The 15,426-nt window shown below is 35.0% G+C and overlaps 1 protein-coding gene across 1 annotated transcript in view; it reads right to left on the bottom strand.

The window, feature by feature from the left end:
• Nucleotides 1–14,953, bottom strand: part of LOC107041840 (toll-like receptor 7) — a 110,622-nt gene extending 95,669 nt beyond the window's left edge. Inside the window, exon 1 of the mRNA XM_015262613.1 lies at nt 14,905–14,953. The gene's annotated coding sequence lies outside the window, so the exon portion shown is untranslated. The remainder of the gene's footprint in view (nt 1–14,904) is intronic.
• Nucleotides 14,954–15,426: the final 473 nt, after the last annotated feature.

The raw sequence follows: 15,426 nt of genomic DNA, 5'->3' as shown, positions 1-15,426 counted from the left end.
ATATATATATGCACAGCGTACATATACGCCTCCATATACACTACATGTGGCTATCCTACTCGCCTTTTCTCTGAGAGGCCACTGCGTCAAATCGAAGGCGACTAGGTACCTCTGGATTTAACCCAACTTTTTGAAATGGGCGATTCCACAATTCTGGAGTTCAGGACGCCACGCACACCACACACATTTCGCGATGTTAAAACCCAGAGGGATTTAACCCGGAAGGAGTGTTTTTCAAGCGGGGGACCGAAAAATTTTCAAAAATCGGAGGCGACTACGTCTGTTTGATCCTCTTGGAAATGAATGGCGATTTTTTTACGATCGGGGAGGTTGAAAAACTATCTCTCAAATTTTTTCAGATTTTTTCGGCAGCCCAATTCAAAGATGTGATTTTTTTCACATTTTTCCGTTTTTTCCAATAACTAGAGTTCTATTTGTTCGATTTTGATGTATTAAGCGTCAAAATTTTCCATTTTTTATCGCCTATACGACTGTTTTTAGTAATTTTTTTTTCGATTCCTAGATGCTCATAATAACGAATTTTCGAGAAAAAAAAGTTGAAAAACTTGTATTTTGCAAATTACGTCACGGTTGATATTCAACTTTTTTTTTTCTGTAATTCTCATAATCAAAACAAGTATTTTGAGCTGTCATTCAAGTTGGGCATCCTCCTGGATCTATGTTATTTTTAATTTTTTCTTTTGGAAATTTCGCAAATTTGGTCAAAACACCACAAAACGACTTCGATTATGTATCGAAAAAATATGTAATATATAGGTATACAATCAAATTCACTTCATACTGTCTATAATCAAAGTCAATCAACGCCATTTTGAGGTGTTGCAACAAAATTTACGGATTTTCGAAAAGATAAAATGGAAAATAAAATAGATCCAGGACGATGCCTAACTTGTATAATGGCTCAAAATACTTGTTTTGATTATAAGAATTACTGAAAAAAAATGAAACAAATCATCCGTGACGTAATTTGCAAAATTCAAGTTTTTCAACTTTTTTATTCGAAAAGTCGTTATCATGCACATCTAGAGATTGAAAAAAAAAATTTCACTAAAAATATTCTTATAGGCAGTAAAAAATGAGAAATTTTGACGCATAATATATCAAAATCGGATGGATAGAACTCGAGTTATTGAAAACAAACGCAAAAATGAAACAAAAATCATATCTCCGAACTGGGCTGCCGAAAAAATCTGAAAAAATTTCAGATATAGTTTTTCAACCTCCCCAATCGTAGAAAGAATATCCATCAATTTCCGAGAGGGTGAGGGTCAGCGGTTGACTCATTTGGCGTCGAATACCTCATATACATATAAACATACCCAATAGATGTGTATATTGGGTATGTTTAGATTGTATATTCTTGACAGGTGTTGGATAACTGATATCAGTGATAGTCATTCTCAACAGACTTGGTTTACTTGAGAAATGAAAAAAGAGTAAAATATCACGCGCTGAACAGATTACGATTAGCATTTCATAATCGAGATACGCGGCAGCTTATCGGCCAAGAAAAAGTTTTGACTCTGACTGTACAAAACTGGCCGAACGCTGCCGTTAATCTATACACGAAGCAACTACCCCCTCCACTACTTCCGACACATATCCATTGAATAAAATACAAATGTGACAAGGTACATGAAAAATAATCTCAGTTACATTATATAAATCAGCCCGGTGGCTTGGCGCAGTCGGTAAGTTCGTTGCTTCACATGCGAAAGGTTCTGAGTTCAAATCCCGGCTGGATAGAATGGTGCGATCTAACCATTTAAAGTCTTGATCATCATCGCAGTATATCCTAACCGGGTCGAAGCGATGTAAAATAACGATAAAAAAAAATTATATAAATCAACCACCAGCTTCTCATTGATGTAACTATTTTTTTTATTCCCATCAATATTTAAAAAATTACGCACATAGCAACGGGATCACATGCACATTGTCGTATTTCACATTATCTCCCATCATTTTTTTGTTGCGGAGTTGGTAGCACTGCAATGCAGCCACACACCAAGGAGGGAGCCCGGGAATTCACAAATTGAATTTGGTGCATGAACGATAAATTCCACAGATATTTTTCAATTGAGTTCCGTACATAAAGAAATTCTGGAAGAAACAAATTAAGTCGGAAAATCTGGAATCAGTGATTAAAAGTCGGTGAAAATGATGACTGTGAAGTACAATTATTTGTTTTGCTTCGATTGTTAATTGAAAAGATGATCTATCGTGTGAAAAATGAATGAGCCGAATTGAATTGGAAATAAAAAAGTTTATAGGATATCAAAACGATTCCTTGCTTATTTTGAAAAAAATAATGAAATCTCTCTAAAAAAATAAAAACAAATGNAAAGCCATTGGTTGGAGCCTTTCTCGTGAATACGATGATTTTTGTACAAAAACAGCGCCAAGAAAAAGTTTGGGTTGGTTCTTACTGGGATGTAGAAATTTTTGAAAAATACAAAGAAATGAAAAAGAAAGCCAAGTCAGCAATGTCGAATGAACGAACATAGTGCACAATCAGATTTCTAGGAGAAAAATTGTTTCAATTCGAATAAGGATTTTAAAAAAATTCTTCATGAAATAAACAATTACTAGAAGGAGGACCAACGTTCTTGGCGCGGACTTTTTAAACTCACTGTTTAGTGTCAAGCTAATCCGCCAACTTTTGATCCGCGCCAAGGACGTTGGTCCTCCTAGTAATTTTGTATTTCATGAAGATTTTTTTAAAAATCCTTATTCGATTTGAAACTATTTTTCTCATAGAAATCTGATTGTGCACTATGTTCGTTCATTCGACATTGCTGACTTGGCTTTTTCATTTCTTTGTATTTTTCAAAAATTTCTACATCCCAGTAAGAACCAACCCAAACTTTTTCTTGGCGCTGTTTTTGTACAAAAATCATCGTATTCACGAGAAAGGCTCCAACCAATGGCTTTCATAGTGAGGTACAACCGCACTGAATTTCTCACTTTTCACCGCCAGTTGACCACCATATAACCCCATATGACTCTCGCAACACTTGTGGCTCTTATTTTCTAGTCCTTCATTTCTGACCCTTAATTTTGGAGTCTTAATTTCGAGGACCAAATTTTCATCACCTGAAGTCGATTTGTATTTTTAATACGGAGAGAGAAAACCGACGTCGGTGGCCGAAGCGGCTAGGTGCGAGCCTAGTGTGCGAAAGGTTGTCTGTTCGATTCCCCGTGGAACCGAGTTTTTCAACCGGAGGCTCCGGCGAGCGGGAGGTCGCTAATATAGTGACCGCCTGTACCGGCATGGGTTCTCTGTGGTTTCCATGCTACTCCTATGTTTAGAATCCACAGTGTAGAATCCACAGCCGCATGCATATGGTTGGATAGGGCCGATTAGCCAATCAGAGGGCAGAAAGGGCCGGAATATAAAAAAAAAAAAATACGGAGAAATTATTATGTCTCAGACATTTTTGAGTCTTCAAAATTATAACTAGATTTGTGTCACTAAGAGAAATTCGCTTCATTTAGGTACTAACAACGAAATTGCAACCATCGGAAAATATATTCCAACATTAAAAAACAATGCAAAAAATCCACGTAGTTTATATTGTGCACGATTTTAATGATGCGAAAATCATCTGTTTGCTGCTATTAAAAATTATTTCCGTCATCAATTAATGCATTTTAGTGTAATAATGGAATGTTATAATACCCGCGGTGTGATCGTAAATATGACTAATGTGATTTATAAAACGTTATTACTCCATGGGTGTAATCAGGGTAATGCAACAGTTATTGTTGTTATGAAGACGGTTTCCATTAATATGAGTGCATGAATGAATTAACGGATAATGCCGCCCAATTCGAGGAGGAAAAAAACCATTAAATTAAAACATTATATCCCCCATGTATTCTCGTATCTTTCACTCTATGAGCTTTTCGCTTTTCGTTTTTTTTCATTGTGACTCTAAAATAATCGCAAATAGAACGTTAATATCGGTTAGCGACAGATAAAAACTGTAGACAATTTTATCATTAACGTAAATTGAATTCTGTTAGCGCTGGTAATTGCATTCGTTGAACGTGGTGAGAGTGGATTGTCAATTAATTGGAGTTCAACTACTTCAGTAAAAAAAAGGTAAGTGGTTTATGGGTGGTAATGTCATCGTTTAGAGTTAAACTGCGAGATATATGTAAGTATTTAACTGAAATGAACGTTTAGTTCTGGAGAATCCATGGTAAATTCTACAGAAAACTGAAGTGTTTTTGCTATTTCGTGATATTTGGAAAAATTTTGTTGATTTTCTTAAAACAATGAGGACTCACTCTGAATGCTCTAACATGAATCTGTGGTTTTCTACAATAGAACAAGCTGGGGTTTGAGCTTATCCGACAGGAGGCATGTGACCATTACTTTTGTCGTTATTAGTCCTTTTCTTTATTTCATTTCTACCAATTCCATTGGTAGTAAGCTTCCGAATTGACTTGTAGCAATTCCTTGCCCTTGTTGGAATACAACTGTAATGCTACATGCTACATGCTGTCTACAGGAAGATATTCAACCTTTTAATGAAATCGATTTATACAAAACGTTAATACCACAATACCAACGTTCATAGCAATTTTCAACTTGCTATTTTCATTCTTTCCCAAGTATTATCGTGTCTACAAGAATGAAACAATAAATAAACGGCAATATCTCGAAAATTTTGTATGAATGGGTATAAATATTTTTTATTTATCTAGATAAAAGCCGTTAAGATGAGTATTTTGAAGAAAAAAAAAATCAAATTCGTTAAGTAGTTGGTAAAATACTTAACAAAATATATTTACACAAAAGGTTGAATATCTCAAGAACCGTTTGGCCGATTGCGCATACAAAATTTCAACCTGCTATCTCCATTTTTTTCAAGTCAAAGTGCGTACAAAATTTTTCATAAAAAATGGAAAACGGCATTATCTACAAACTTTGTATTAAAGTTATCATCGACACGAGTATTTTGAAAGAAGGAAAATTGAAATCGGCGTAGTAGTTTTTGAGATATTGAGAAAAAAACAAATTTAAACAAGTTGTTATATCTCAGGAATTACTGGATCGATCGGGCTGAAACAACGCAGCAAAGTTCAGCTCAATCATAGCTATAATGAGCCAAAATTCCAGATTTTTATCTACAAATTTCACCGCATTTATGTTGAATTTTCTAAAAATTAATTATCAAAAACCCTAGTTATCACATACATACAAACATGGCCCTAAAAACATAATTTCTTCATGTTTCATAACATTGTCGACCATTTACAATCAAAATTCGAAAATCGAAAAACCAATCAAATACAAGGCTTCTCAAATGCTTCTCAAATGCTCATAGGCTTTCGGATTGCATTCGGAAGCAACAGCGGAAATTTTCCGTCGTCAACGCTCCCATTCTGTCTAATCCTCTTTAATTTCCTGGCATGGAATTAAAGAGAATTTTCATATATCAAATGACTTGAAATGAACCTTTAGGCTTCTTCTACAAAATATTGGTTTATCTGTTGGTATTTTCAGAATCCCCTATTAGAGATCGGATCAAAAATTTTAACAGTACACTGGCAAATACTAAACGTCAGTGAACATTTCATTTGAAGCGAAGTTATCCAGCTTGAAGAGTCATTAAACAGGATCAAATGGTTTGCTACTGGACGAACTGGACTGAATTATGTGATTGCACGAAATTGCAAATATTTGTGATGAATAGTTGCATAATATATAGTGATCAAAATTTGTTAGCTGAAATTTCCGGTACACTGCATGGTAATTTTTTTCAAGTGACACAGTTCCACAGCAATTACAAGGAATAGCGTCATTAAGCATTTACCATGTGATGAATAAATCAATAAAAATTGTAAATTAAAATTCAACTTTCCATAAAAATTTATGAAGATCAAGCAAATTCAGGAGATATATCTTGAGTATTCAAATAATTGAAAATGCAGCATTATTTGGGGCAGAATATTCATGTTTTATTTAAAAATTCAAATAGGGGAAAGTCGGGCAAAATTGGACGTTTCGTGATCTTCTCTAGTTGTCAGTATCTTCACTTATAAATGAAGATATTGACAATTGGAGAAGATCTCAACACGCCCGAGTGGAAATTTCTTCAGGTCCGCCTGAAGTATGATCAGAACTTGATCCAATTTTCGTAAGATTTGACTGATCAGGTGATTTATGATGAGGACTTGACCAAGTTTTGATCTAGTGAATCGGATTCCAAAAACTACCGGTGAGTTCAGATCAAGTTCTGGTCAGTTAGGCGTGATCAGGTGACGCCTGATGAGACCCTGACCAAGTTTTGATCCACTCTATCGGATCCCAAAAAATTCAGACGGGCTCAGATGTAGTTCTGATCAGATAGACATGATCTCAGTCTGAGGTCAGGTTGCCTAAACCCAATTTGATCCGATTCGGATTTGATGCAATTGATTTTCATTTGAACGGGGTTAATGGAAGAAAAAATGATAAGGTTTGGATCCGGTCTATTTGATTTGATTTTGAACAAACCTTTTCCGAGGATCAAATTTTTAATTAATTAAAATTTTTAATTTATTTTCAATTGATTTTTTAATTAAGTTTTAATTAATTAATTGTGTGGAGAGAGGGAGGGGTGGCTGAATAACTACATATAGTCGAAGTGTCACACTCACAAGCAAATTATCTTGACTAGAAAAAAACTTATCAAGCTCCCATTTGTTTATTAGTGTTATGATTATCAAGATTATTATCCATTAATGAAATGGATAAAATTTTGACTAAACAAATTTTCTCTCTCTGAATATACGCGAAAATCGGCGAGATGATGAATAATTTCAAAGTCAACAAATATCCAGATACAGATCATATATGGGCAAAACGGAGTCTCCGTAATAACAATAGCGCGATAGTCTAGTGGTTAGGGCTTAGGATTAGTAATCGTAGGTTCCCCGGTTCGATCCCCACCATCGGAAAAAATACGAAGGTTTTTTCAACGGTAATTACGGTAGGAATTCAGCAGGAGAGGCCATCTATCGTGAAAAAATTGAATTATCCTTTGTTTTGAATTAGTTATCACTAATAATTATTGTTGATTCCGGCAGACAGGTCATCAGGTTTGAATACGTAAGCTTGATCAAATCCGAAACTGTTAGGCCTGATCAAGTCTTGATTAAAAACCGCGTTACATGACTGATCAGGCCTTGATCCAGTCATCAGATCATTTTCTGATCAATCGTCAGGCCTGACCTGATCCAGTCCTGACTTGGACCTGACCAAAATTTCCACTCGGGCGTCCCATTTTGTCCGACCATCCCCTAAATTGGGGAATTCCTGTCTTCCTGCTGATAAGAAATTAGACCCCCCATTGAATTTTCAGTTGTAATACCACAAGACGCTCAAAATTATCGGATATTTCTCGACAGCTTCGTTGTAAATAAACGCACTTTTGGGCGCCATTTCATCAATTCCTAAACTAGTTTCCGAGATACTCCAATTTCTCGAAATCTTTTCCTCAATATCTCGAGAGCTACGTGATTGTCTTGAATTTTTTCGACGTCAAAATATTTCTTGTGATAATATCTATCAAATGGAAAATATTGCTATGTAACCAGGGACAGTTTGGTAATAATCGGCATTTTTCGTTTCTATGAGAAAATCGTTTGGTGCAGGATAACTCCCGAAAATATTCAGAGGGGATGTTGAAATTTGGTGAGAGTGTATATCTTATGATATTACAGGACGGGATTGTGGGTAGGCGACGTCGGATAAGTGGTTTAGAAGATATTCGACTTTTTGTGGAAAAATATTTGGTTCAATATCTCCCAAACTACTAGTCCGATTAATTATATTTTTTCTCTCAAAATACTTATCTTGCCGCCTCTGTCAAGATCAACCAAAATATGAATGCCCGTTTATACAAAATTTTCGAAGTATTCGCGTTTTTGCCTAATTTTTTTCAATTAATACCTACATATTTATTCCTCAGGATACCAAAGATCCCATAAGGTTATACAGTAGTTACAGGAAATTATTTATTTCCAATCAGAATTCTGTACAAAATTGTAGTTAGCTGTACGTAGTTTTACTCCTTTGATAGTTGTTCGCACAGTAGTCAGACATTCATCCATTCGTCTTCTCTTTAATAAACATCGGAGATTCTGGTTACAAATTAGTATTATTGAGTCACACTTGTATATAAAATTTTGTAACGATCGATTCAATACATCATCCGTATAGAGCAATTAATCCAAAAATCTTTTTCTCTAAAAAGTCATACAATGTCATTTTATCGACTATTTTCGCCTCTGGGGGCTTATTCTCGACTTGTTTCTAGTAGCGAAAGAGAAAATAATCTGCAGTGTTTGTCATAAATAGTATGTTTCGATACGAGTGCGGAAAAGTGGCTATTTCACTTGCAGGAGACTATTTTTCATTGCAAAACATATGAAGTCCGAAGTGAAATGTCACTTTACACACAGTGTAATGAGAAATACGTTTCCTCAATAATGAAAAAATCTTCTACACAGTAGTGCCATCCCCTATGGATAAAATATCTAAGTACGTCAATGCCTCGCATTATCGATAAATTACCGTTAAATCAGTGTAAAATAGCGTGGGATTAGGGTCACTTGATGAGTCTCTCAGTCCCTATGAACTATAAAAGTGTGGGCGTTTCCCCTCCTGCCTCATTTGATAAAAGAACTACGAAAGGGTTAAAAAGAGATATGCGAAAAGACCTTTAGAAGAATAGCTACTAATATTAATCGATAATTTCTCCAATTGAGAGGCTCAGAGGGGTGCAATCCAGTTAAGGGTGAAATAGCGTGGCTCAAGGGGAAGAGGGAGGTTAAAAACATTAATGGACCGAAGTAAAAGCCTCACTGATACTCAGTAGTAACAGTGTGGAAAACCATTCTGGAGGGGTTTTAAACGCTCTCTGTGATAAAGAAGGCGCAATATTATTAGGGAAAATGTATCATCAGGTCGAGTCCCGTTCGGGGAATTCTATTCATTTCAACCCTGGGAGCAGAAAATCATTTCCGTTAAGAGGAATTAATAGACTGGAGAAGCACCGAAAATTTATTCCTCCGCAATTTGACCAAGTATTTCAGCAATGAGTACTGAGACAAACGGAATTCAAATGACCTCGTTCTTCGGTCTTAGTCAAAAATTAATGGAAAAGTGAAGAGGTAAAAAAAAATTTAATCGAAACTTTTAACGATTGTTCAAGTTTTATTTCTCTCACTTTCATTATTCTTCGTTCCATTCGCGAGATTTTCCACTGCAAGGACAGAGACTTTCTTGATAAAATTTCCAACGTCGTATGGAAACTCCTGGGGATAACTTACACGAAATTGTTTTTTTCTTCTCTCGTTTTTTTTTGAGAAGTTTGCGAAAGTTTATTTGAACATTGTCATGCAGGCAGTGTGTTCCGAGAATTTTTAACAGGGTTCATTACTATGACAGAATGTTTGCTTTAGGGGTGGTGAATGTTTGAGGAGGGTTAATCTAGGAAATTTATAATGGTGGGTTTTGAGCAGGATGATGGGCTGCAAATTGCTGGACCAGAATGAGGTTTCCTTAACTGTGGGAGAGATTTTCCTGCCTTTCCAAAGACATTACTTGTACCCCTTTACGTCATTATCATGTTCTCAAATATCCGGAGAATGTCCTTGAATTGAGGAATAATCTGTTTTTAAATATTTATCTGTGTTGTCAATTTAAGAATAATTTTTATAGGTTGAGGATATTATGACATGAAAGACAGTTTCAATGGAAAACGGAAGAATCCCACCACAAAGTGCAATATTTGACAAATTAATTCTATGGACTGGAAAGTTTCATAGTTATAGGGTGAAAATTACTTGAACTAATCTGGTGTCCTTTATTAATTTTGGAGTGAAATTATTTTGCCTTTTCAAAGACACAATTTGTAATCATTTATGTTATCACATTCTCAAAGAAAAAATTCTAAATTGAAAAATAGTTTTTCTTTTCCTCAACTTCTCTCAGGTAAAAACGGTCCCAACAACGGTACGAATCCAAAAACTTTAAATGAAGAAATCATCAATAATTTTGTTTGATTTTTTCCACGTTTTGAACTCTCAAGGAGCTCTTCATCAGTTCATTATTTATTCTGCACAAATCAAATTAAAACAAACTAGTCATATTGTTATTAAATCTATTTTATAGTGTAGTTGTTGGAGGTTATATTTCCATGAATTTTCAACAAAATATAAATAAATAATAGAAAATAAAAATGAACAAAATAAGAATACCTAAACGTCCATAAGATGTAAAGGACCAGCAGAGCGTTCTGTCAATAAAAATATTCCAATAATGTCTAAATTTTAATTATCGCTCCCATAACCTAGAGACAAAAAAAAAACAGTAAAAACTTGGAAAAATTTTTTTGTTAACATCATCCGTACGTTTTGAGCCCATAATTACTATTGAACCATTCGTGTAACTCCCTATAAAGTGTGAAAATCTAAGTGAAATAAAAAACCGGTGCTGAAACTAAAATGAAACAAGTCCAGAATAAGCTCCCAGTGGCGAAAATAATCGATAAAATGACGATGTAGGACTTTTTAGAAAAAAAAGATTTTTGGATGAATTCTTCCATAACAGGATGTATTGAATCAATCGACACAAAATTTTATACATAAGTGTGACTAAAAAATACTAATTAGTAGCCAGAATCTCAGATGTTTATTCCAAGTTTTATGCGTATTATGGAACGCCACATCAACTCTCAATTGAAAAAAGTAGAAAAATGCGAATATTTCGCATTGTATTGACAAGTATTCACATTTTAATTGATCTTCATAGGGGGCAGCAAGGCGAGTATTTTAAAGAAAAAGTAAAATTAATTGGTCTAGTAGCTTGGGAGATATTGAACAAAACAGTTTTTTATAAAAAGTTGAATATCTTCTAAACCACTCGTCCAATTTCACCTACGTACAATCGTATTCTGCAATATCATAAGAATTAATCTCACTAAATTTCAACATTCTATCTAAAATTTTTCGAGAATTACTGTGCTTAGAACGATTTTCTCATAAAAACGAAAAATGCCGATTATTACCGAACTGTCCCTAATTACATAGTACTATTGTGATTTTATTTGATAGATATTATCACAAGGAATATTTTGACCTCAAAAAAATTCAATTCAGTTACGTAGTTTTCGAGATGCAGAGGGAAAAAAAATTTTGAGAAATTGCTGTATCTCGGAAACTATACATATACTTGACCGATTGGGCAGAAATTGTGCCCAGAAGAGCTCCAAAGTAATACCAATTATGTAGCGAAATTTCTGATTTTTAGCTTCAACCTTAGTCCCTTTTCTGTGAAGATTTATAAAAATTTTCCGAAAAATTCGCACAACATCCGGACATACATACACACATTTTCTAAAAACATCATATCTTCACGTTTCATGGCATTTACGTCATTTTCAGGCAAATCTAAAAGATTGTCAAAATCAACGATTACAAAGCTTCCATTCTAAAGCAAAAACAACATTTACTGCTGCTGTCGTTGCGGAGTTTTTATCTCTCAATTATAAGCTCGTAAATATTAAAGTACCATTTTCAATAAGGTTAATTACTATACAAGAATTACTACATGAGAAAATATTCGCACAGCAGGCGGAGGTGAGTGTTTGCGAAGTGTTAATCTGAAAAATTTTGTAATATTACATCTTAAGGAGGTAAAATGAATCGTAAAGGGGTTTTTTCTCATAGTCGTAGCAAGTCTGCTTTTGGCGACAGTTTAGAGTATAATTTTCGTTCAACCGCTCCTACAGCACTCGACATCTTGTGTTGAATCGAAAACTCAAAGTTTCTGGGCGCTCCAGACGGGTGTAGAACTTATACGTCCTTTAACTCGATATAGTTACATGAAACATTTTTCAATATTGCAGACACAGTTGTTGGAAAAATTGAGAGAGTGAGATTTAAAAAGTGGAGACTATTCCTTTCAATGTGTATGACTCTTGTGTTTTCACTCTTATTCTTTTGTTGAAGATGACAAATTTAATGAAGACATGTCGTGCGGAGCTTTGAGGGATGAAAGGAAGGGAAGCATGGATGATACTTGAAACTTCCAACAGGCGAGAGATAATGAAAAAAATATCACATCCATGAGCATGAAGAATTCTTGACGAACGGATAGAATAGTTTTTTTGGCATCAAGGAAAATGTATCCGAATTTACAACATTGATTTCGATTAAAGCACTTTTCTTCCTGTTGAAGAACATTATGACATGAAAAGTTGCAATGGGGCCAGGGAAAAGACGGGAAAATTTCACCCGAAATGTAAAAAAAGCAATCGATTTAGCTCGATAGTTCCTACATATCAGACAAATTAACTTAATCGAATCGAAAGTTTTTGGCCTGAATCTGAAAAACTACCAGTGTGCAAATTGTGAGTGGCTGCTCACTCCCTCATTGAGTGACACCATGATTTCGAAATGAATTCAACTTCACGTGATTTCAGGGTTGATTCAAGTGATTTCAATATTGATTTTAGTAATTTCGGGAAGAAATGAAATCAATGATTTCAAGTGGATCACATGATTTCGTGACTGCAATTGCCTTTGAAAGATTACATAGATTCGAAATCAGGGATTTCAGAGCCAATGAAGTAATTGAAATCACGATGAATAAAGTTCGCTGAACGAGAGGGAGCGGGGCAGAATAGGCCGTTTTAAGTTTTCAACATATACTTATCACAATACGATTTAGTGGAACTTGTTCTTATTTCAAAGCTTGTTCAGTAACCTTTGACAGTTTGGTTGTAAGAAAATGAAAAACGGCCCATTCTACCTCTTTCCCCTAATAATGCCCAATTCAAAATTAATTTTCAAACGTTATATTACAAGGAAGATATAGAGAATATTCCACAGATTAATTATTTAATGTATCAACAGTATTCGTTAGCAATATTTTTTAACCTTATTAAAAATGCTCTCATGGAGCTTCAAGTCACCACTCTTAGTAATCAGCGGAAAAGAAATTGTCCTTCGATATTGTTTTATATCAATAGTAGGCGTGAACAGTCATTGGCTCTGATTATAAACAATTAAAACTCTTATGCAAATTATACCAACGACAGAGAGCACTGATATTTTTTTATTATCACTGACACGAGTGTACTGGCTCGACAATTCTCGACTTCGCTGAGTATCACCTCGGCATACTCGAAATTAAGTACAAATCCTAGTAAACAAGTAGGATATTTTTCCTGTTCAAACAAACATCAATCACTGATATTAATTTCGTCGCATTTTCTTACAAAAGGTAAATGTTAAGAAAGAGGGCCCCACCACCGATCCGATGGTTCAGTTTTCAGAAAGATCGGTGATGGGGCCCTCTTTCTTAACATTTACCCTTACAAAATATTCATTGATTTCAAATGATTTGGGCATGATTTGATGACTTCAGCACGATTTAATAAATGATTTCAAAGAGTTGAAATCACATGATTTCAGTGATTTCATCACAAACTGGCGCCATGATTTCGCGAGTGAGTAACCCCTCATCAAAATGAATCGCTTTGCTTAATTTAAGCTGAAATTTCTCACATTTCACAGGACATTTGTGCACAGGAGTTTCTGCATGTTATAAGTGTTCTTTATTCGCAGAACAATGTGCTATCAATTTATAGAACATTTCTGTTAATGTAAGAAGATGTTTCTCTGTGTTCTCAATTGAACCCCTCATGTATGGGGTCGATACATACCATCGATCCGTGGAAATGTAAATGACTCTTTTCAAAATCGATTATATCGGAAACAACGGGAAATAACTCAACCAGATGAATGAGATCGAAAACAGAAATACTCTGGCTTCAATTACGTCGGTTTCATAATTTTTGATTGATTAGAAGTGATCAGATTGCAGACTCGTCAAGCGTATACAAAGGGTCGAGTTCACGAGGCGTGGAGAATAATTTTCCCTCTGTGAGCACACGGTAACTGGAAAACTACATATTAAATTAAAAATAGAGCAATTAGACGAATTGATTCTATCAAGTAGGAAGTTTTTCGTCTCTATCTTTAGATCTTGTGGGAGAAAATGAATCTCTCTTAAAATTTTTAAGGTGAAATTCTTCTGCTTATTGTAACGTTTTCAAACAGAACACTTTTTTTTTAGTTGAGAAAGAAAACTTTGAAAACTGGAAAAAAAATTTACAACATTTTACTGCATCGCGATTCATCATTCAGAAGGAGTTCAATTTCCCTCAGCATATTCGCAAATTGCATGACTCCTTGGAATCACGGAATCATGAATGATTCATATACTTTCAATTAGAGTGCCCATGTCCCCACAATTAGTTTCACTATATTCGAACTAAATTTATGAATTTCATGAGTAAGTTGTTTAATTCTACTTGAATTGTTTTACCGTAGATATACCCGGTGTTGAACCTTAATCATCAATTGTTGGGAAACTTGAATATGAATATAAAATACCGCGGATATTTATGGGGTTGGAAAGTTTGTTTCGTTGACTCTAGCCATACATTTGTCATTTTTAGTTTCAGTGGTGAATTAAGGAGCATTAAAGTGAGGTAGAGTGGCTAATTACTCAGCGTTTCTAATGTGCTTACATAGGAATTGTTTATATTACACGTTTGAGATTTCAGATGCATGAATTTAAAAATTCTCGAGATAATTTGTTAATTACCTCAATAATAGACGACCATACACCATTCCATTAATTATTCCATTATTTACATAATGAGTGATCATAAAATTTTTCATAAAGAACATTTTCTAATATTTCCATTGGATTCGCTTGCGAAATATCTGAAAAATGATCCTAAATCCTCAGTCTCATCTCCTTCCTAATGAATCCGGATTTTTCCAAACAATAAGAGATCAGTTACTTACACCGGCCGATATCGAGTGTCACTCAGTCGCTGCCTCGTCAACATCGACGATGATGTTACTTCCTCAAATATTTACGTTCAAAGCGAACAGTAACCGGAGTAACACATCCACATTAGCTCTCCTCCTTATTATCCTTCAATTCACCATTTTAATTAATAATAAATAAACCAAACACATGGTCCCACAGTCACTCAATGTAGTTTTCTCTCAGCTTTTAAATGAATAACTCGAATTATTTTGATTCACTCCTCGATTAAAATTCTTGGACTCTTTATCTCATGAAAAATGTGATGAAGGAGAAAGAAGAAGAAAAAAAATAGATGGAGAGTAGAGAAAGAACACGCACCGAGTGCGTAAGTTACCGTAGACTGGAGGGCACACCGATCTGCACTGATTCGTCAGTTGTTACGGTGGCGAGAGACGACGATAGACTATAGTCTCGGGGTCTCGGCTGCGCAGTCGGCACACCAACACTTCCTTCCTCTCTCTCCCTCACTATTTCTCGCTTTCTCTCCGTTGCTA

The sequence above is a fragment of the Diachasma alloeum genome, unplaced genomic scaffold, assembly GCF_001412515.2.
Source record: "Diachasma alloeum isolate Michigan unplaced genomic scaffold, Dall2.0 Dall_scaffold_00381, whole genome shotgun sequence".
Taxonomy (NCBI): Eukaryota; Metazoa; Arthropoda; class Insecta; order Hymenoptera; family Braconidae; genus Diachasma; species Diachasma alloeum.
This window is presented reverse-complemented; position numbering and strand designations above follow the sequence as displayed.